Below are 22,896 nucleotides of genomic sequence, written 5' to 3' on the forward strand. Positions count from 1 at the left end.
TGAGGGGTGGCAGAGCAGAACCGAGGAAAAGAGGAGGGAGAGGCGTGAGCCAGTCTCTGGCAGGAGGGCGTGGACCCCGGTGCAAGCCCGAACAGGTCCAGTCTTCTCGAAACCAGCGCTGACAGCTGGAGGGAAGAGGCGGGATCTCGGCGGCGTGCAGACACCGGTGTGGATCCGCGGAGGGCGGCCGGCTAGAAACTCCCCTGGATCGCCCCGAGACGCCGGACTCTGCTCCTCCCTCTCCCCACTCCTGGGCAGCTCGGGGAGAAGTTTCCTGGAGGGAAGGTACCGGACCGATTGGGTGTCCGAGGAGACTCAGGTGTGTCCTTTTGCATGGCTCTTGCTAGCCCTGGGGGGCTCTCCCACTCCTCAGGAGCCTACTCTGGGGCGAGATGGAGGGAGGGTTAAGTAAGGGTTGGCGCCTGGGCGGAGAGGGTCAACCCTTTATGGAAAAGAAATGGTGAGCCATAGAGGGTTGCGTCCTTGCCCCAAACAGAAGCGATCGCAGGTCCCTCTGCCCTAACCTGGGTGGAGACACCTCCTCTCTCAGCCCCGGAGGTGGCTGAGGCTGGATTTGGACTGCTCGGAGTCACTGGGATGCAGGAAGCCAGATTCCTGGAATCCCCCAGCTCCCCCTTACTCCCTCTGGTCACGGATAGGTTGATACTCAGTCTCCCTCCACCCCCAGTGTCCATCCCACCCTCTGGAGAGGATTCCATACCCTCCCGTAGATTCCGCCCTCTCTAGGAGGGGGATCAGTCTTGGCCTCTGTCCCCCTGGCCATCTCTCGGCCATGACGCTCAGATCTCCACCTGACCCCCACTCCTTCTCTTGCTCCTATTCTCAGGAGAGGATTCTAGATACGTGTGGGGTTCCGTAAATGCCCGCAGCCTGGAATGGGGATCTAGGGATCTGGGTTAGGAGGGTGGGTTGAGAAAACCGGGAGGCGCAGGCGCTACACCTCCCCATACCAATGTGGGGGCGAGAGGGCAGGCCAGGGGGTCTGGTTGCCATGGCTCCCTGGTAGCCGAGCCTGGGGAGCTAGAGATGCCAGTCACGGATGGTCCCTTTTTCCTCTTTGTGCCTCGCTCTCCCTCTCCCTCTTTCTCTCTGAGTGTGCGTGGGGAGGGAGCAGGCAGAAAGTGATTAATTTGGAGAGCAGGGATTGGAGCCTAGAGGCAGGAAACGCCGGCCTCTCCATTCCCACTCTGGCTCTCAGTGATCTGCACTTGCCCAGCCAGGAGCAGGGCTGAGGAATTCCTGCAAAAACCCGGGGGCAGAGAAGCAGCGGCAGGTACCCAAATCCCCGGTGCGCAGGGTGGGTGGTCTGGCTGTGGGCGGTCTGGCTGTGGGCGGAGGAGGCGGGCAGGTGTGCAGCGGCAGGTGCGTGCTGCGCCGCTGGGCGCCTCCGCGGGGAGCCAGCCGCTGGCTTAGCCCCTGGAGAAGGGCGCTGGGGATTCAGCTGTGCGGGCGGGAGGGATCCACAGCCCCCAGAACCCGCAGGTAGCAGCTCGAACAGGCGCGTGCGCGGTGGCGCGCTCCCAGCGGAACGCGCGGGGCGGGGGTTGCGCGTGCGTGCAGGGCTGGGCAACCTGTAAAGCACCTGGGCTCGCCTAAGGTCCAGTCTCCCAGGCGGACCACGTGGGTTCTCATCCATCTCCCTCCGCGCGTCTGGGAAGAGCTGTTTAACTCTCCTGTACCTCAGTTTCCCCTTCTGAACAATAGGGATGGCATTGTACGTTCCACATTGGGCTGTTCCAAGACTGGGTAAGAGATCACCCCAGAGGACAGCGCAAACCCAATTGTGATGCATATCACAGACACTCAAAAGTTAGTTGTGGTTCTGAACATTTACTGGTGATACCCATCAAGTTAATTACACATGGCTTGTATATTCTCATTTCTCTGCACCTTCCTTGTAGGCAAAACGCTGTGTTTTCTGGTTTTCAGAAATAATCTCAGTTGATATTAATATTTACAGGCCATCCTAACTCTTACAAACCCTTTGGTTTGGTTTTTCAGTTTATTGATTTGACAGAAATCAGAAAGCCATTTGAGGAAACTTTTGGTGACAAGAAAATGAATTTATTCTGCATGTTTTTGGGTGTGTGTGTGTGTGTGTGTGCGTGTAAGATTCTGTGTTTCCTCTTGGACCTGCTGATGTTGTGGTTGGATTTGTGTTAATTTCAGTCTCTTGGTGATGGACTGCCCTGTGGCTTTTATAAATTTAACTGGGTTCTAGAATCTAGTGCATATATCCTGGCTTTCCATGTTGTGGCCTCAAGGGCTCTAGTAGATATTCCTGCAGTAATTGGCAGGGTGTGGAGGATGACCATTCTGTGCAGGCTCCTGAATATTGTCATCGAATAAATGGAGACAAATAGCTATTACCAGGCAGGTGTGAATATTGACTATGGCAGTTCATTATAGTCTCTTTCAGGGTAGGTTTGTAACGACTTCAGTGCAGAAGCGCAGGACCATGATGATTAATATGTATTTCCCAGGTTGCTCTCTGTTGCATCTAGATGCAGGGACCCTTCCTTTAAATAAAAGCCATCCATGTTCATTGCTACCTCATGCTCACAGAGATGTATCATGTTACCTGGTGACAAACTGCACATCTGCTGGGAACTGATACTACAAATGATATACTTATTACATTTAAGTTTAAAAAAAATGAACTGGTTTTAAATGAATTTTAAAAAAGAGAACATTTGCTTACTAAAATATAGGCTGGTGGTGTTAGACATGAAGCCATTAAGCCAGATAGTTAATTAACCATCACCAAGTAACCTCCGTCAAAGAGACCTCACTTAGAAAAAATATTTACTGGATAGAAAAAATTTTACAGTTACTTCTGAAATCTTTGAAGATAGGACATTATTTGACCTAAAATTGCTTTGTTGAAATAATTTAGCCTGGATCTCTTTTATGCAGAATTAAATAAGGGAAATTTTCAAGACTGATGTACAATTCTAGTAGGGTTTTTTTTTTTTTTTTTGTGTGTGTGTGTTTGTTTGTTTGTTTGTTTGTTTGTTTTTTTGAAGGGGCGGGGAGGTTTCTGGAGATTTAACCCAGAGACACTTTACCAATGCCTACATCCCCAGCCCTTAAAAAAAATTATTTATTTATTGAGACAGGGTCTCACTGAGTTGCTTAGGGCTCTGCTAAGTTGCTGAGGCTGACCTAGAACTTGTGATCCTCCTGCCTCAGCCTCTGGAGCTGAGGGTATTACAGGCATGTGCCACCACGCCCAGCCAATTCTAGTAGTTTTTAACTAGGAGAATTAAGTAATAAAGAAAAGTAATGCCATCAGATTCGAAGGGATGATTGTCAGGAGATATGGTGAGTTCCTATTCAGATAGTAGAGGATTGCTTCAAGTTTGACTTCGGCTACACGCCCATCTTCACAGTGAATCTGTCATCTTTAAAAGGTACCTTGAGGAATTAGTGTGACAGCTTGTCTGAGATTCATGTGATCATTTACATATTGCTTCCCAGGAGCTTTGGCATTAAATGTTCCATTTATTGGAAATTATTTTGCCCTTTGATTTATGACAGCCAACAGTGCAATAAAGTCTAGTATATTTTAGAAACAAAAATTTAGCTTTTCACCATTTTGTATTTTTCTTAAAAAACCCAAGCAGTGGTGCACTTGGAAATCTTAAGTGAGGCCAAAGACAAAGGGCAGCAGTGGACAAACAGGACCCAGAGGAAGGTGTTGAGCTGTGAATTTGGGGAGCGAATTAGCATACAGAGGTATAATAAAGAGGATCAACTTCTCTCTATACCAAGGTTGTTCTCAGTGATGAACTGTATTATCTGATTCAATCAGTGTTCATTGTTTTCTTTTTTTCAGAGCAAGTCTGAGAATACTATATTTTCAATTATGAACATTTTGATTACAGCTTCATTCTAACTAATTCACTCTGAACAGAACGCAATTATTATGGTGATTTACATACAATATGCTAAGTTAACACAGCTAATGAGTGAAAGCATGATATTCTTTCTATTCATTCCTGGAAAAATATTGTGCTAAGCATTCTTTGAAAGAAAAGATTACATTATTTAGCAGCGTTTTATGTCTACCTACAAGTAGGTTTGGCATTGGGCCATTTTCTCTATTATTAAAGTGAAATCTCTCACATTTTGGTGATCACGTGTTTCTCTCCCCTCCCCCTTGGGAGGGATGGGAAACAATTCTCAATTTAATTAGATATGGTGCTTTCTCCTTTCTGTACGTCTTTATTGGAGGAAGGATTCTGTTATTTCCTAATTTTGGAGGATGGTTAACACCTGAAACATTACTAATTACTGCAGTTTATTTTATGTGTGTTGCAATAGTGCAGTTAGTTAATTATAGCCTTCTCATTAGCACCATGTAGAGAATAATGAATTAACACATTCCTTTGATCCAAGGGACATCTAAGTTTATCTTCTGAGAATAAAAGTGTTATTGTGTTACCGAAAGTCACTATAATTTTCCCAAGAAACAACTTGGTTGGAATTCTCCAGCACTGGTTTGGGAAGCCTGGTGAATGAGGGAGACTGATCACAAGCAAGAGAGTAGAGCGCCGGTTGCCAGGCAACCCAACATTATTCTGCAATTTCTTCTGGTGTATTTATCCAGTAAACTAGAAAATTCTGTTTTGTTAACGAATGTTTTTAGTCAGTGCACAAATAGACCATAACTAATTGAGATTTTATGTATTGTGGATTAAAAAATGAGCCTTCTTACCTTCCCATTGTGTTTAGATAATAAAAACACAAAGAGGCATATTCTGTATTCATCTTGAAAAATTTTCTGTAAACAGTGTCAATTTTGTTTTCATGTAATCCATTCCTGCCCCCGAGAATACAACTTGGATATCTCTTTGAGAGTCTATTAGGAGCGTTTGCCTGTGTTTATAAAAATAATTTCAGTAAGAATCAAAACTAGAGTCTGAGGGGAGATGGGTTCACACTCATAGTTTGCCACACTTTGGTCAATTCGGGGTGCACGTGAATATTCAGTTCAAATGATGTTGCCAGATAAAATCACAGCAATAATAAACACTGAGTTTGGTAAATGTATACATGTATGCTCTGTGCTTTGAGCAGAGTGTCTTCTCCTGGTGGTCTTACCACATTATCCCTAGTGATGTTTGGGTGCATGTTATTTGCTCTGTCGTTGCAGAAGTAGACATTCCCCAGAGCTCTGCCTTAACTCCAGGGACAGCAGTCAAACCATTTTCCTGTACAGTCTATGAATTTTAGTGTGCAACACAATTTTGTTCTCAGATCATAAACTCTCGGAGGGCACACATTGTTCTATTTTATGGGTCTCATAAACCCTTACAGTGTCTGGCACAGTGGGAAGCCACTGGTACGGTGGTTAAATGCACTGGCCATATAGTTAGGCTTCCAAGACTCAGTACCCATGTTTGTGGACTTGTAGATATGTGGCCATGACTGTCATGTTGACCTCAGACTGATTTCTTTCATGGAAACAGGAATAGCATCCATACCTAGCTCATGTGTTGTTCTCATGAGCATTGAATGGGGCAATCTGTGCAGACAGCTTAGTAGCACATACTAAGTGCTCAATAAATTCTGGATTTTTATTATAATAGCAATTACCTTTTCCTACCTTCCCAGTGCATGAAGTGTGCTTGTGTATCACTTTGTGTGCATAAATAAGTATGAGTTGTGATCAACCCTACCACCAAATGGAATACTGTTGATTCCTGCTAATGTGCATAGATGGATACTGATTGTTTCTCATGCCAGAAAAGATTGTGTGAGCAGGAATTCTGGAGCTTGTCTGAAACTTCACCTAGAGAGCTTTAGCAACCCAGACCAGTTCATTTAGAGGCATCTGGACTTTTAAAGCTTTTATTGCAATTTTTACCATCCAGCCAAGAAGGACAAGACCTGCCTCCTATTTGGGTGTCTCTTCCATGAGATCCTGTGGGCCTAAGGCATTAACTCATGGTTACCTAGAATATGGCTGGAAAAGAAAACTATAGGAAATCCTCTGAGGCTCTCAACTATTTTTTTTTTTTTTGGCTTAAGTAGTACTTTATTTTCTGATGATCTCAAAAGTTCTTTCATTTCCTGTGTGTAGTTTCATTTTTCCAACCAGACATCTCTGTGAAGATGGTAGTAGGAAAAAAGACATTAAACTGATTTTGCAGATGTGTAATGTGTAAGCCATGTTGAAATTGAATAATTTCACTAGATTCATATTAGAACAGGCCCAGCTACCCACATTCCTATAACGTTGGACTCGTGAATGTTTCTGTTTTACCCTGAGATTTCCAATAAGGGAGGGAGAGTTGGGTTGTTTTGGACTTCATTGTGTAAGCAAAAGGTGCATAGGTGAGAATTTCAATGTCTTTGTTTTTGTTATATTGGTGTAGGGTAGAGAAACACCTTTTTTTCTTTCTTTTTCTTTTTCCTGAAGGAGAGGAACTATGATCCAAACCAATGTCCCTTGGACTGAGCTCAAATTGATTATATACTTGGTCGATGCAAAGAATATCTGAGAAAAAATTTTGGCCAATGTGTAAAAACAGGAGATCCTGATATGTCATATTTCCGGCTTATCTTGAAATGCGTAAAGTTTTTCAACCTGAGCCCCCAAACGTCTGCAGCTCCACCTGAGAGTGTCCAGGTGGAGTGAGCCATTGGTCAGAAGCGAGTGGCATGTCCCTTTGGTGGCCTCGAAGAACTCACAATGTGCATCCTCTCTGGGTCAAACCTTGCCTTCGGGTGCCTTCTCTTTCATCCTTACTGCTGCGCGGGTCATCGTCCAACAGGTCAGTTTTAGGGAGTTTTAAGAGAGGGGAGCCACTTCTTTTTGAGCAAGGCAAACCAACATGGATTGCGAAGACAGCCCTGGAGCCTCCTCCCTGCCCTTCATCCTAAGGGACAGTGGGAAGGGGAGGTGAGAGCTGCTGCTCTGGGGAAGGGCTGCCAGGCAGGTCCTGTGGCTTTTGAAAGAGGAGCAGTGCTCCTGCCTGATCACCGGACAAAGCCACCTTCCTGCCCCAGGACGGCTGCTTCTCCCTCAGGATGGCTTAGACAGCCCTGTCAGTGGGCGAGAGAATGTGGCTTCAGTGGTCTGCAAGGTCAGTTCTCCCTGAGCCCAGCAGCGTGGAATCTGGAAGTTTCAGGAAGCAGACCCTGCACACCACAAAGGCTTCCAATATGGAATGGAAGTAAGGAAGGGGAGAGCTCGAGTTACCCAAAACCGTGCAAAAGAGAGAGTCACTGTGTTTTCATTCAGGGTCTTCTTGACCCCCCTTTCCTTTGTCCTTCCTTCCTTTCTTCCCTTTCGTTGTCCCCCCCCCAGTGGGTATGCTCATGAACAGAGGTGGGTTTTAGCTGTAGCCCCCCTCCCCAATTTTTAAAGCAGATTGCCCATCCCTTTGCTGTAGCTCTGTTCCAAGATGAGAGGCAATTCACCAGAGAAGCCTGCAAAAAGGCAGCTTCTATGGTAACAGGTTTGCATTTGGAGCAGACATTCCTCCCTCACAAAAACCTTTCTCTGTAAGGGGCCAGTGATTCTCATGCAAGGGATTGCAGGTGTCTTGCCTGGGAAGGGAACACTCAGATGACAGCCTGGCAGGGGAATGTCACAGTAACCTGTGTATTTGGATCTCTGGGGGAGAGGGGGATTCCTCTTCTTTAACATATTTGTGCAAGTGAAAAGGATGAGGTAATAGGTCAGGGAAGCCCTTTTAGAATACTGAAGTGAGGAATGTGTGTTTCCAAAGGCAAGGGGGTATATTCCCCCCACATCATAGGACAGGAATTGCAGTTTCCCATGATCTGATGCTATTAGGGTTGATTGTGAATACAGTTTGTCATTGTGTGGAAGACCTTTGCTGTAGAATGTAAAGAGATAAGGTATCATCTCATTGTAGGATGTCTTACATATTGATGCATTCAAAAGAAATGAATCATTTCGTGTGGGAAAAAAAAAAGGTTTGAGAGAAGATAAATATTTTTGAAGACTCTAACACTGGAGACTGCATTTCCATTACCCATGGAGATTTCTTTTATTTTTAGTTGATTAAAAAACATAAATGACAGCGTAATGCATTACAATTCTTATTACACATACGCAGCACAATTTTTCATATCTCTGGTTGTATATAAAGTATGTTCACGCCAGTTCGTGTCTTCATACATGTACTTTGGATAATGACGTCCATCACATTCCACCATATTTCTGATGAAACCCAGAGTATCACTTAGTATGATTCAAGCGCTTGATGCTTTCCAGAGAACTGCCTCACATCATCCCAATTGACTTTTACAGCAGTGTGGTGAGCGAAAGGCTTGCTAGCCCATTTTATAGATGGAGAAACTGACCCAAGGTCAGACCCCTGGCCACGTAGTAGTGAGGAGCAGAATTACTGTTCAGGTATCTGACAGTGAATCTTTTTTTTTTTTTTTTTTTTTTTTTTTTTTTTTNAACTTCGCAAGGCACTAAGCAACTCAGGGAGACCCTGTCTCTAAATACAAGACAGAATAGGGCTGGGGATGTGGCTCAGTGGTCGGGTGCCCCTGAGTTCAATCCCCGGTACCAAAAGAAAGACTGACAATGGGAAGCTACACTTCATGTATGCCTGATATGTCAGAATACATTCTACTGTCATGTATGACTAAAAAGAATAAAAAATTAGAAAGAAATGAACACCCAAGAGAGAGGAGAAAGGATGTTGAAAGAGTACGACCAACTGACTCAGAGAGGCAGTGACAGCCAAGGGCTGTAATGAGTCTAAGGAATATTGAGAATGTCAGCAGTCATTTTTCTGCTTTTCAACAAAGCATCTTTATTGCTATGACACTCTTTATTTATTTGTTTCTTTGTTTGTTTTGGTGCGTATGGGTTCTATGAGACATTGAAAAGGACCAGTCCTTCAGGTTTTCATTAAATAACTACGTTGGGTTAGTGATGGGACTAACACTGTGAATGTGGATGTTTTCAAAAGCCACCGATTCTCATTTTTCAAGTGTGACCAGCTGCTTTGCAATCTCCATATCAGTGACTGGGAGACGGTACCCTCATCATCATGTCCGTTTTAAGCTGGGAGGTGCCAACGTGCAAGGGCCCTTGTCCAGGCTTACACAGCATGGCCTGTGAGTGACAGAGGCGGGGTTCAGACTCCGAAGCAGGCCAGTCCCAGCCCTTGGCTGTCACTGCCTCTCTGAGTCAGTTGGTCGTACTCTTTCAACATCCTTTCTCCTCTCTCTTGGGTGTTCATTTCTTTCTAATTTTTTATTCTTTTTAGTCATACATGACAGTAGAATGTATTCTGACATATCAGGCATACATGAAGTGTAGCTTCCCATTGTCAGTCTTTCTTTTGGTACCGGGGATTGAACTCAGGGGCACCCGACCACTGAGCCACATCCCCAGCCCTATTCTGTCTTGTATTTAGAGACAGGGTCTCCCTGAGTTGCTTAGTGCCTTGCGAAGTTGCTGAAGCTGGCTTTGAACTCACGATCCTCCTGCCTCAGCCTCCGGAGCCACTGGGATCCCGGGCATGCGCCACAGTGCCTGGATAACTTCCCATTCTTGATCTGGAATTACACTAGTTGTGTGTTCATATATGCACATAGGAAAGTTATATCTGGTCCATTCTACTTTCTTTCCTATTCCCTTCCTCCCTTCCTTCCCTTCATTCCCCTTTGTCTAATCTAATGAACATCCATTCTTATCCCCCTGCCTTGCCTCTGCCTTATTGTGTGTAAGCTTCGGCTTCTTAGAGAGGACATTTGGCCTTTTTTAAGACTGGCTTATTTCACTTAACATGGTAGTCTGCAATTCCATCCATTTACCAGCAAATGCCCTAATTTCTTTCTCTCTATGCCATTGTGTATATATACCACATTTTCTGTATCCATTCATCTGTCGAGGGCCACATAGGCTGGTACCACAGTTTAGCTATTGTGAATTGAACTGCTACAAACTTTGATATGGCTATGTCACTGTAGTATGCTGTTTTTTTTTTTTTTTTAAGTTTTGGGGTATAAACAGAGGAGTGGGATAACTGGGTCAAAGGGTAGTTCCATTCCAAGTTTTCTGAGGAATCTCCATACTGCTTTCCAGAGTGCTTGATCAATTTGCAGTCCCACCAGCAATATATGAGTGTACCCCCATCCCCCATCCTCACCAACATTTATTGTTACTTGTATTCTTGATAATTGCGATTCTGACTGGAGTGAGATGAAATATCAGGGTAGTTTTAATTTGCATTTCTCTAATTGCTAGAGATGTTGAACATTTCCTCATATATTTGTTGACCAATCATATTTCTTCTTCGGCGAAGTGTCTGTTTAGTTCCTTTGTTGGGCATTCATTTTTGAAATGTGCAATGCCTATCAATGTTCCAACTACCATCTTCTCCATGGGCTAGCTCTCTTGTCTGTAGTCCGTGCACACTTGCCTGTAGTCTGTGTGCACTTATCCTAGGTAAATATGAGGAAAGTAGATATCAGGGAGTCCTTTGAAGGCATTGCATGATACTTTAATTCTGTCCTAGGAATTGTGACATTTGAAATGAGGTTTTAATGTCTTCAAAGCGATAGATTAATAGCAAGTGTCTCTCATGTGGGAGACACATTGGCAGAGGGGGACATTTGTGTCCTCCCCGAAATCTTGTCATCTGAGCATCTGTTGTTCTGAATGTTCTCATACCAGGCCCTGGGCACCAGTATATGTAAAAATCAACCTTTTTCTTCCCCGGAGCTTTTTGCTTGACATCATTACCATTCCTTTTTTTCTTGGCAGAAATGTTTCTGATGCTCTATAATATCAATATGCATAGAGTCCCCTCACATCTGCAATTTATATGTAACCAATTGAATTACACAGTTGGCATTTCTACAAAAAGGGAGTATCTGCTACTCTGGGTGAACACAGAAATAGTTGGCGATGGCAGATGCCATATCCCAATGCTGCTATTCTTGAAAATGACAGGACCATGATGATGACCCTTTCTTTATCATGAGGCTTAAGAGGAAGTACGATTCTTTTCCAGGTATGGTCAATGTATTTGGGAGTTTTGAGTGGATTTTGATTTTTTTAGTCTGGAAACAAATATAAATATATTGTTAAATAAAAAGCATTCCCAACCTCTGAGTGACTCCAAAAGGCTCTTTTTTTGTATCATACACAGCGACATGTTTGCTTCCTTCTTGGACGAGATAGGAGATGCCATTTTTTTTTGGATTATACTTGGGGGAGTTTGGGGATAGGGCTTTTGTTTGATACCTATCTGCTTTTCTGGAGTAGAGGGCTCTTGACTTCACAAATGCACATATATTTTTGTGTGTGTGTTGTGAAGGAGTTTCTAAACTTGTTCTGTAAGTGCTTCTGGTCACAATAGAGAATTCATTCATTAGATGAAAATGTAAAAGATGTAAAGAATATTGAACGCATTGCCCAGTGGTATGAATCTGAAGCATTGACCACAAGTATAGTCAAACAGACGAATGAAAATAATAATTTTAGCATGTATAGCCTGCAGCTGCAAGGATAATGGACTATTTGGAGTTATTTGTTATTGTTCACTGATAAAAGATATACTATTTTCAGTAAAGATCTGAGCTAATGGATAAAAATAGAAAGCCCAAATAAAAGTGTTTAAATTTGACCTTGATTCCATTTCACTCTGTGAAATTTTCCCCCTGGAAATTCTCAGGGGAGCTGGATTTCAGAGGGTCTCCACAGTCTTGTCTTTTCTATGCATACCAGTTTCTGCATGTAATTGATTTGGTCTGAATAGATTTTGAGCCCAATTGATTTGCTTGGAGTGATATGAAGGGACCAGCCCTGAGCAGTTTAGGTATAACTTGTGTGTGTTTCTGGGAGCACAAATTCAAATAAATTGGGTTTGACCTTAACCACTGTCCCCTCAAAAAGAGGGCTGGCTCTCATCAGAGTGAGTGCCCATTTATTTTTGTACCAAAATTGATATGAGTTGTTTAAATTGGAAATTGATCCCTGCACACAAAACCTTCTGAAAAAAACCTCCCTCCTATTTTCCTGTTTCTCTGGCTGTAAACCGAGGATGGGAACATTGGTGGTAACGGCCTTCCGGTGGCAGCGGCAGGATTAATGAGCTAATATTTGTAAAGTGCTCTGAAGATAAAGGTGCCAGCTATTATTATTACTAATAAACCATTTTTCTCCGGTGTAATTTTGGACAGCAGCCATTAAAAACCCATTACTGTATTTAACAGTAAAACAATCTGCTACAGCCTAGTATTTACTGCCTCAATTAAGCATGCACTTCACTTCCGTGGTCCCTCCAAAAATCAGAGCTGGTGGGGACAGGCAGAAAGGTGGGTGGCATCCCTTCCAAGTGCATTTAGAGTGTGAGCTGGGTCTCTTGATTGTCTCTGAAGGGAGCTAGGTGCTATCTGCAAGGGGAGACTAGTTTGGCTGTACTTCCGACTCTGTGGTTTCTGAATGGAATGGTCTGCTAGCTTCAACCAGGTTTCATTATAGTGTATAATCTTTGAAGGTGGCATCACATTATCTTTTTGGTTGTTTGATGGTGGCAGCAGGAATAAAATGGATTCATTTGGGTGATTGTATATGGATTTGTTCTGGGGTAAGGAATGGTTGTACGCCGTTCACTGCTCACTCATAAAACCAGAGTAGAAAACTGAAATAATTATATATATCTAACTCCAGTCTACCAAAATATTAAAGAAATTAAAATCGGAGACTTGAATTACATAGACCGGTTTGTTATTAGCAAATTATAGTAATTAACATATAGTGTCAATCCCTTCGATGTTAATTTATTTTGATCCAGGTAGACGCCCTCAAATACAGGATGGTACAGGGTCGTGTGAATATTTCACACATGTTGCCAAAATAATGATCGTGTTCCTCGGAAGCTATTTTACTGCAGCAAATAAATATAGAAAAGATGAGATAAATCAGTGACAACAGTAATGACTTGTCCCCAGGTTAAATCCTCAGCCAGCATCTAGAATTCGAAGCAAAGAGGCCTCATTGCCACCTGGATCTCTGCACAAATTCACTGAAGCGCAAACATTTCATTTATGGAAACATCTTGCTCGGTCAGTCCCTGCTTAATCTTCACTTAGAAACATGCTCACAAACACAATTGTCTTTTATTTTCGTGGAAGACAGAGCTGGAGGTGAGAGCAGAGGAGAGGACTTTTACAGATTCCTTCACAGACCATCTTCAACGTTTGTTTCATTGAATTTTGTTTGGGGAATTCACCAGGTGACTTTTATTTAAACCATTTATGGGTCCAGTAGATACATATTTTGCATGTGTGATCCTTGGGGTTATCCGTAGGGAATTAAATCAACTTCTTGTTACTGCGAAGAAAAACACCTGAAATCTTATGTGTAGCTAAGAGGGGAAATGATAAGAAATGATTCTGAAATGTGACCTTGTGACAGTTTATATAAAATGCAAAGGGATATGGTTCCATTTATCTATGGCTACATCACAAACTAACCCACGGGCTCAACAGTCGCTCCAAACAACACTGCTTTGTGGAATCTGATGACCCTGTGGGTCAGGACTTCACACAGGGCTCAACTGGGTGACTTCTTCTGTCCAACCTGACAAGAGTGAGAGTCCTAGGGTTTGATCAGAGGATGGCTGGTGGCCCCAAGCTGGCTTCACCTCTGGCACTGTGGGACCAAAGGCAGAGCCCTGAGGGACCCTTATTTCCACATAACCTAAGGTTCTCACTGGTCTTCCTGGTGAGGTTGCTTGAACTCTTTGCTTGATGACTCTTGACCCGAAGAATCAAACCTGGAAGTTTGTCGTCTTAAAGGCTTGTCCTGGGAAAGTTCTCCTGCAAAGGGGGCACTCAGCTGTCACCCTGCTGGAGGACTCGTGTAGATGGGGTAGAAAGACAAGGAAAGAGAGAGGGGTAAATGGACAGAAGTATCAACTCCCTGCTATGGTTTGAATAAGTGTCCCTCAGAGGCCGTGTGTCCAGGGGGTGGCACCATTGGGAGGTATAAAGAGGAGCCTTAGAAAGAGGGACCTTGGGGGAGGACATTAAGTCTTTGAGATTGTGCCTTTGAAGGAGGATACTAGAACCCCTGCCCCTCCTCTTTCTCTCTTTTTTTTTTCCTTCCTGGCCAGGAGAAGTTTTGCCTCATGCTTTTACCATGACTTGCTGCCTCCAAAGAGGCCTGAAGCCATGACAGAGCGAGTCATGGACTGGAGCCACTGAAGCTATGAGCCAAAATAAACTTCATCTTTTATAAGTTGATTATCTCAGGTGTTTTGTTATAGCAACAAAATGCTAACTCATACACCCTCTGTGAGCAACTATTTACTGAATGATTGAGTACAAAGGAAAACAAAAAGACACTGCTAGAAAAGCCCTCTTTTGCTGCCTTTAATCCCCCACTTTCTAAATATCTTATGCTTATTTGATCTTGAAAAGGAAGAATGACAGGAGAGTGAACTTTGAATTGGGCAGCCTTACATGCTCTTGTTTTATTTTTATTTTATTTTATTTTTCAGTTTTTGGTGTGTGTGTGTGGGGGGGGGGCTAAGAATTGAACCCATGAAAGCATGCACTTTACCACTGAGCTACACCACCAGCCCCCATGAGGTGCCCATGATTTTGTCCAGAAAGAGATACTGGAGGTGAGGGGAGAGGAGAGAGTCCTCGCCGTGGCTGGGAATGCTCTAGAGCATGGTTCTTAGTTGGAGGAGCAGGTCTGGTGCTATGTGCTCTGACCCCTTTGGGTATATCCATAGCTTGGAAGGGGCTTGGGCTCCTGAGACCTAGCAAGACCTCTGCAGGGTCAGAGGGGCCACCCATGCTAAAGCCCACCCGTGGGGACCAAGGGACCAACTGCTTAGATGGCTTGGGGAAGCAGACTTGAGGAGGGGAGGTCACAGTGTCTGCATTCCCTGCTCTTCATCCATGATGACCACAAATGAAAAAGGAAGCAGTTTTTGCCCTGGGTAAGGACATCACCCTGAGCTGCAGTGCCCTCCACCTGAGCTCTTGAAGCATCCTGTAGTGGAGAGGGGCTAATGGGTGGTGAGTGCCACATTATCCTCCATCTCCCTGTTGTGTTGGAGAGTGTAGAAAAGAAGCCGGTCCAGAGTACAGAGCAGGGAGCTTTCCTGGGCTCCTCCTCTCTAAGTGTTCTTGGATGACAGATGAGCCGCTGACCTTCCTGAGATGTGTCTTCCCATTGCCCCTGATTCTCTGTTTCTCAAATCTTGCCACCACATTCTTCTAGGGCATCCTCTTTCCCACAGTGCTTATAAGCCACGAAAGCTATCATTCCTACGTCTCTAAAACTTTATCCACCTCCCGATGAACACACGTAGATGGCCCCCTGCAGTGATGCCAGAGCCCTTACAGAAGATGGCGATATTTTTTCCATATTAAAAACCCTACTTCAAGAGTCAAATGCAATATATGTAACCCCAAAACGCCATGCGACAGTGAATTCAATTCTGTGTCGATAATTCTATAGATTGCTTTGGAATGAAAGCGACCACCTGTGAACATCATTGAATGAGATATCTGTGAACAGCTAGCTATTTAAGCAAGGTAGCCTCTGTCCTGCACAGGAGGTTCCATGGCGCTAATACAACTCATAGGTATAAGAGCACAGCTGGAACCCAGGTTGTCTGATTTTTAAAAACAATTTTTTGGTCAGAGTTTTTAAATTTTATTATATTTTTGTCTTTTTATTTATTTATTTTTTATTTATATATGACAGCAGAATGAACTACAATTCTTATTACACATATAGAGCACAATTTTTCATATCTCTGGTTGTATACACAGTATATTCACACCAATTTGTTTCCTCACACCTGTACTTTGGATAATAATGATCATCACATTCCACCATCATTTATAACCCCATGCCCCCTCCCTTCCCTTCCAACCCCTCAGCCCCATCTAGAGTTCATCTGTTCCTCCCATGCTCCCACTCCTATCCCACTATGAATCATCCTCCTTAGCAGAGACAACATTCAGCATTTGGTTTTTGGGATTGGCTAACTTCACTTAGCATTATCTTCTCGAACTCCATCCATTTACCTGCAAATGCCATGACTTTATTCTCTTTTATTGCTGAGTAATATTCCATTGTGTATGTATACCACATTTTTTTATTCATTCATCTACTGAAGGGCATGTAGGTTGGCTCCACAGTTTAGCTATTGTGAACTGTGCTATGTCATAAGTTATTTTAATGATAAATCTTCCAGCCTCTGATAGAAGGTTGCCTTATTCAGAAAATGCAACTTTTCTGAACAGGTTTCGTTTTTAGATGATATAGTCTCAAGTCCAATACATGTTAAATTCTGCTTTCTTCAATTTCAGAAAAAAGAAATGCAAGAAATGGCAGAGGTGGGTGGCGAGAATAACCTGTGAAGGGCTTGGGGTAGGAAATGGAATGGAAATAAAGCCAGAGACTTCCCACTGAACAGAATGGGCGGGGCTTGTAATGGCTAATTTGAATTATCAACTTGATTGCATTAAGAGATACCCATGATGAAGAGGGTGTGTCTAGGAATGATTGGCATGTGGGATAGCCAACTGGAATGAAGACCCTCCTAAGCATGGGCAGTACCATCCAATAGATGGGAGATTTGGGTGGAACAAAAATGGAAAGAATAAGGAAGCAGCAGCAGTTGCAGGCTCCATTCTTCTTGAAGGGGTTCTTGATTGCTGCTGCAATCCCCTGAGGATATCGGACTCTTGCTTCTTCACTCTTCCAAAGTGGACTCTGCCAGTGATTCTCCAGAAGCCTTTGCTCTTGGACTAGGGTAGCACCGTTGATCCTCTTGTTCTGGGGCTTCAGCCTCTTGGACTGCGCAGCTGCTGGGTCCTCCAGCTCTGCAGCCTGCAGAGGGCCACTGGGGACTCTCCAGCTTCTGGTCGCCTAAGCCAACCTAGTAAGTCCCCTTTTTATAATCATACCTCCTGTTGATTTCTGTCCCTCTAGAGGACCCTGACCTATACAGGGCTCCTGGAATAGAAGCAACCTCGATTTTTCCATAGTTTTCCTTTGATAAAAGGGAGAGTGTATTTTTACTCTAGCAGACATTGCCTTTTGTGTGGTCTGGCTTTTAGCAATTTGCCGATGTCTGTCCTCTCTATCCTTTCGTGACTTTTAAAGCGCCACAAAACCTACTTCAGCTTTCTCCTCGAACACACTGAGATTCATTTCTTCACCCGCCATTCTGGAAAATTCCTTCTTCAGTCTTCAAATCACGGCACCACGGCAACCCTCACCGGATTTCTGCTTTTTATAGCCTGTCTTCTCCACCAAGGCCTGAATGTCACTGTTACAATCCCCTTTCTCGCTTGTCACTTTGGCCGGGATGTCACTTATTTCCTCAGAGTCTCTGCCTAGCTCTCTGCGGCTCTGCGGGCCAAGTCGCTGTCACGCTTGGCTTCCACATTCAGCGGGACTCACACTTCATTATTCTCTCCTCTCTGCCCCTGGACCCTTAGAGACTCTCTGTTACCCAGCCCCCTGCTTCTGTCCTCTCATGCAGATTTCCTGCCATCCTTTCTCCCCAAATGGCAAGTCACTCACGAATCTGTGGTCCTCTAGGCCCGCATTCTCCTCCACTCTGCGTCTTTGCCACCGGTGCCAACTCTTGGCGCCACCTGCTATAATTCACTTGGATTTTTAACTGGCTTGTTAAGCAGAAAACTCATTGACTTAAAATGCAAGCTTCATTTTATTACTGTAAATGGAGCAGCAGTGTCAGAGGTAAAGGATGGAAAGGTATTGTAAACATTCAGATGGTAAAAGGGGCCCGGGGTCATTAACTTCTAGCTAGGAACACTTGCCTTCTGTAGATGTGAGCCCTGAGTCCTACTCTGCCTTTACAAAGTGGGGACGTTGGTAGAATTGAAGTGCTGGAATTGATGTGTTGGCATCTGCCTGAGAATTTCAGTATTCTCTCATCAGAGGATGGAAAGAGATTTCACAGGGAATGCCAGTCGCCTGGTTCACCTGTGTCCTGCCCAGAGCCCATCCTGAGGTCATTTCAGGGCAGCTGGTCCTGCTCACAAAGATGCAACCTGGAAGAAGGGCAAATTACCTCCAAGAAAAATTCATCAAGCCGGGTGCAGTGGCACATGCATGTAATCCCAGCGGCTCAGGAGGCTGAGGCAGGAGGATTTCAAGTTCAAAGCCAGCCTTAGTACATTATTGAGGCCCTAAGCAACTCATTGAGACCCAGCCTCTAAATAGAATAGAAGAAAATATGGGCTGGGGATGTGGCTCAGTGATTAAGCACCCCTGGGTTCAATCCCTGGTACCAAAAAAAAAAAAGAAAGAAAGAAAGAAAAACTCACCACTCCCCTCTGCTCTCCATTTTCCTGCCTTTACCCTTCTATATTGAATCATTAAATGAAAACCTGTGATGTTCCTGCTGTATGAAAATCACTGCGCTGAGTAGATGAACTTCAAGGGGAGTTGAACTCAGTTGGCCTGAAGATACTAAAAGTCATTGCTTAATATATGTTCAGAAAAATATCACCAGTATGAACATTTATGCATTTTCTGGGTTCAGCACCCCAAATGTTATGCATCTCCAGCGTAATGAAAGAGCTGGGAAATAAACTCCGGTATAACCCAAAACAGAGGGTGACAAATACCATAGGGAGGTCTAGCTGAAATGGTGGTTGGACTAGAGAAGAGTTGTGTTGATCAAAGAGGAGTCCACTGTTAAAAGTGATGAGGGGCAAAGGAATGTTTGGAAGGCAAAAGAGGAATTCCATGGTGATGACCCTCTCCCTGAAGCAAAAGAAATGTCCAAGCTCTATTTAGTGAACACTTAATTTTCAGCAGTATTTATCACAGTGTGATCTGGTGCTATTTGAGAAAACCTGATGTGATGAAATGTGGTTTAAAGATCATTCAATCAAGAGCCTCTCTCTTTCTCTCTCTCTCTTTGTGCCAGGGATTGAACTCAGGGGCACTCAATCACTGAGCCACATCCCCAGCCCTATTTTGTATTTTATTTTTAGAGACAGGGTCTCACTGAGTTGTTTAGTGTCTTGCTTTTGCTGAGGCTGGCTTTGAACTTGTGATCCTCCCGCCTCAGACTTCTCAGTCACTGGGATTACAGGTGTGCACCACCAAGCCCGGTTAAAGCCCTCTCTCTAATTTAGAGTCAGGGTGGAGAAAGCCAGATGTAGGTGGAAGAAGGTGGGAGATGGGTCCCTTCAGGGCATCTGTCTGAGGGTCTTCTTCATACTTGCTTGGTTGGTGGAGGAGAGGTTGGGGTGTCTATCTCTACACATCTTAGAGATGTTTGGCTCCCATGATGACTTAGATGCTTCCCAATTCTAAGATGACCAAAGAGTCAGCTGCTCACAGCACAAAATGCAGCACCTGCTTTATTTTTTTAGCTGGGTTAAATTCACCTCTGCATTAGGAAGTCCAGCTAACTCTATGCTATCTAGTTTCCTCTGGGGCCTGGTTCTCAGAGCTGGAAAAGGCAATTTCTGTGGTTATTCTTCATATGTATTTTACATGTGCAATGCAAAATAATAATAATACCAAGGACCTCAGATATTAGGGTCTGGGTATGAAATGTCAAGGTTCACTAACTCTCCTTTATATCTGTACCCTCTTTCTACCTTTTTCAAGTGAAATTATTTTGCACCATTTTCTGAGAGGTTTGGATAGTATTGCTACGTTATTATTTCCTTATTGATATTGGAATTGTTTTCTAATGATTAATAACTGGGAAATGATTAGTAATGAGCTAGAGTCTTTTTAGACATTGCATTTTTTAATACAATTTAAAACCATAAGCCATTGGCTTCTCTTAAACAGTTACAAACATGAATATCAACGTCGATTAGGAATGGGTTTCTTAACTTCGGGCAGCTCATTAAATGACGTATCCCATTGTAAGAGTGCTGTGGCTTTCTCATTTATACCTAGAAATACAGAAAATGTAACTTATTCAAAGTTTACTAGAAGAAGTACTTGTGTTATTGGAGTTTTAAAAGCAGTAGCCACAGGGATGTGAAATATTCTAACTACACCTATTGGAATGACTCCTTGCAAAGATTAATTATGTGCAGCTAATAAGAAAACAGTAACAAGGCAGAATTTAGAAACTAAAAAATTGAGAATTTAAACACATAGTGCAGGAATGTTCATGCACACACATATAGCTGCTATATATATATATATATATATATATATATATATATATATATATTTTGAAAATCCACATTAGAGCACTTGTGTTGAATTATGTCTCTTAGGCCATGCTATGTCATAAAGCCTTCATCAACAAAGTGAAAATCTCTTAAAATTGTCATGGATTTGCTGTATGTTTATTAGTATCCCAAGTGACGTCTCTTTCTTGACCACATGCTAGGTGATTAATTATAAAATGATTCAGGGCATTAAGGCATCTCTCTCAAAAGCTTTTCAGCTTTTGAACAAAGGAATGTTGCTGTCTCTTAAAGGATTCAAGGATGAGATTGACTTCTGAGTTTGCCATTTTATGATTTTTGAATTTTTCAATGTTTTCACTGATCTTTTATTTGCTGGTTGCATGAATCAGTCAGTTTTATCTAATTTGTCAACTGTCTGCCTAAACCTTCAATAATTGATACAATGAGTATTCAGAAGTGAGGCTATACACCCATGGAGATATTTTAAATGTAAGAATGCAGGATCTGAGGCCTAGTTGCCAAAATATGGCCAATAAAGGTAAACAAAAAATGATATGTTTCAAGTACCACTGTAATTCAGAGAGATGAAACTAATCAGTACTGAAATTCTGATGTCCTGATGGTATAAATTTAAATTCTTATATTATGAGGAAAATAGTCTGAGTGATATTTAAAGTTTTGGCCCATTAAGAGTGAATCATCTTGGCTGGGTGCTATGATGCATGCCTGTAATCCCAGCGACTCTGGAGACTGAGGCTGGAGGATTGCTAGTTCTAAGCCAGCCCTAAGCAACTCAGTGAGACCCTGTCTCTAAATAAAATACAAAAAAGGGCTGAGGATGTTGCTCGGTGGTCAAGCAAGTGCCCCTGATCAATCCCTGGTACCAAAAAAAAAAAAAAAAAAAAAGTGAATCATCTTTGAAGATGTTTGACATGATAAATATAAATACTACTTTTTTTTTTTCCTTTTTGCTCTACTGTGGTTCCACAATTGACCTTCCTGCATAACCATGGAAAGAAATCTCTTCAATTTCATGTATCTTCTTTGATGTGGTCCAGAAAAGAATGGAAATGAATGTTCTCTTTCATAAAGCTTATGTGAGTTAATTCTTAGGCATGGAACCAGGATGTCTCCATGCGTGAATGAGAAGCCTGTGAACCCTGGGAGGGTCGACTTCAAACCAAGTCTGTCTGTAACATTCACAAACTCCTCTGTCCTTAGATATGCCTGCAGTGAGGTGTGGCCTTGGCAGGGGGGTTGGACCTGGTCTTTCTTCTGAAAGACTGACCAAGCACTAGATGTCACTTGGCTGCTGATAAACTTATAGCAAACCCAAGACCATTTTAATGCTTAGACTTATTTCTTCATAGGTGTTAGATATCATGGACCAAGATGAATCCTGACTTTATTTTTTTGCGGGGAAGAATGGGTAACCATGATCATTTGCACCCCAAGAACTAGCATTTTCCTAATTTGACAGTGGTTTCTGGGTGCCACACCCAGTCTTTCTTAAGCAATGTTGATTTATAGAAATACCTTGGTAGAGGCTCAAAAGGTGACATGAGCCAGGTGCTGTGGCTCATGCCTGTAATCCCTGCAGCTTGAGAGGCTGAGGCAGGAGGACCGGGAGTTCAAAGCCAACCTCAGCAAAATCGAGACGCTAAGCAAGTCAGTGAGACCCTGTCTCTAAATCAAATACAAAATAGGGCTGGGGAGGTGGCTGAGTGGTTGAGTGCCCCTGAGTTCAATCCCCAGTATCCCCGCAAAAAAAAAAAAAAAAAAAAAAAAAAAAAAGATATGAAGTTCAACAGAGCAGAAAGACTCCAAATCAGTTTCTTCTTCTTTGTCAATATTTTCAGTAGGAAGGCGTAAGATATTAAATCACCTGCAATTAGTTGTGTGCCATTTCAGCAACCTTTTGCGCTCCATCTGCTACAAGCTGCTTGTGCTGATGAGCCGTTTCAGAGTCTGCAGACGAAGGAAATTTTAGTAGTCTGATTTTTTTTTTTTTCCTCTTCTCCCTCAGTCCTGTGCGCACTGGGGAAGGTGTTACCTTTTGTGCAACTCCTGAATAATTTGGTTTGAACAGATGCCTGCTGAGAAAGTATAATGTCAGGGAAAAAAAAAAAAAGTGTACCTATGTTTCTGTCACTATACTCCCAGGTTAAAAAACAACAACAACAACAACAAACGGGGGTGAAGAATTAATGTCTCCACGGCAAGCATCTGCATGCCTGGGAGTCCAACACGCATTCCTTCATCCATCCATCCAGTATTCAGGGAGCTGTGACCACACATCCCAGGCACGGAGCGAAGCTTTGTCGTGGAGACAGATTCCTTTCGCCCTCCCAGAGTTGCCATCACAAAGAACGTGAGCCAATAAATAAGTGAACCCCATGAAGTCATTACAGGAAGGGGACAAAGGGTGGTGACACAGAGAGGCAGGAGGAGACACTGGATAAAGGATGCTCTGAGAAGGTGCCTTTCAAGTGGGGCCAGAACAGGAAAGAGAGAATCCGGAAAGGAGCCAGGGGGGCCGTGAGCGGGGAGGGATTTGGCCTGGTCTGAGAGGGGACACAAGGCTGGAACCTGCCCTGCAGTGAGCCTGGGAGAGGGTTACTGGCACCAGGAAAGAGCCCAGAAGGCCCTGTGGGTCCCGGATTTAAGTTCAATATAGGAATTTCAAAGGGA

At 43.4% G+C, this 22,896-nt stretch overlaps 1 protein-coding gene across 5 annotated transcripts in view; it reads left to right on the forward strand.

Moving 5' to 3' along the window:
• The first annotated feature begins 88 nt into the window (after positions 1–88).
• Chl1 (cell adhesion molecule L1 like) overlaps positions 89–22,896 on the forward strand; it is a 200,282-nt gene continuing 177,474 nt past the window's right edge. For 2 of the 5 annotated variants that reach the window (XM_048787024.1, XM_015494932.2), the window contains exon 1: positions 89–319. The gene's annotated coding sequence lies outside the window, so the exon portion shown is untranslated. Of the gene's footprint in view, positions 320–1,154; positions 1,295–22,896 lie in introns of those variants that run through there. The other 3 variants (XM_048787019.1, XM_048787023.1, XM_048787020.1) reach the window with 3 other exon arrangements.

Source organism: Marmota marmota, unplaced genomic scaffold, assembly GCF_001458135.2.
Source record: "Marmota marmota marmota unplaced genomic scaffold, marMar, whole genome shotgun sequence".
Taxonomy (NCBI): Eukaryota; Metazoa; Chordata; class Mammalia; order Rodentia; family Sciuridae; genus Marmota; species Marmota marmota.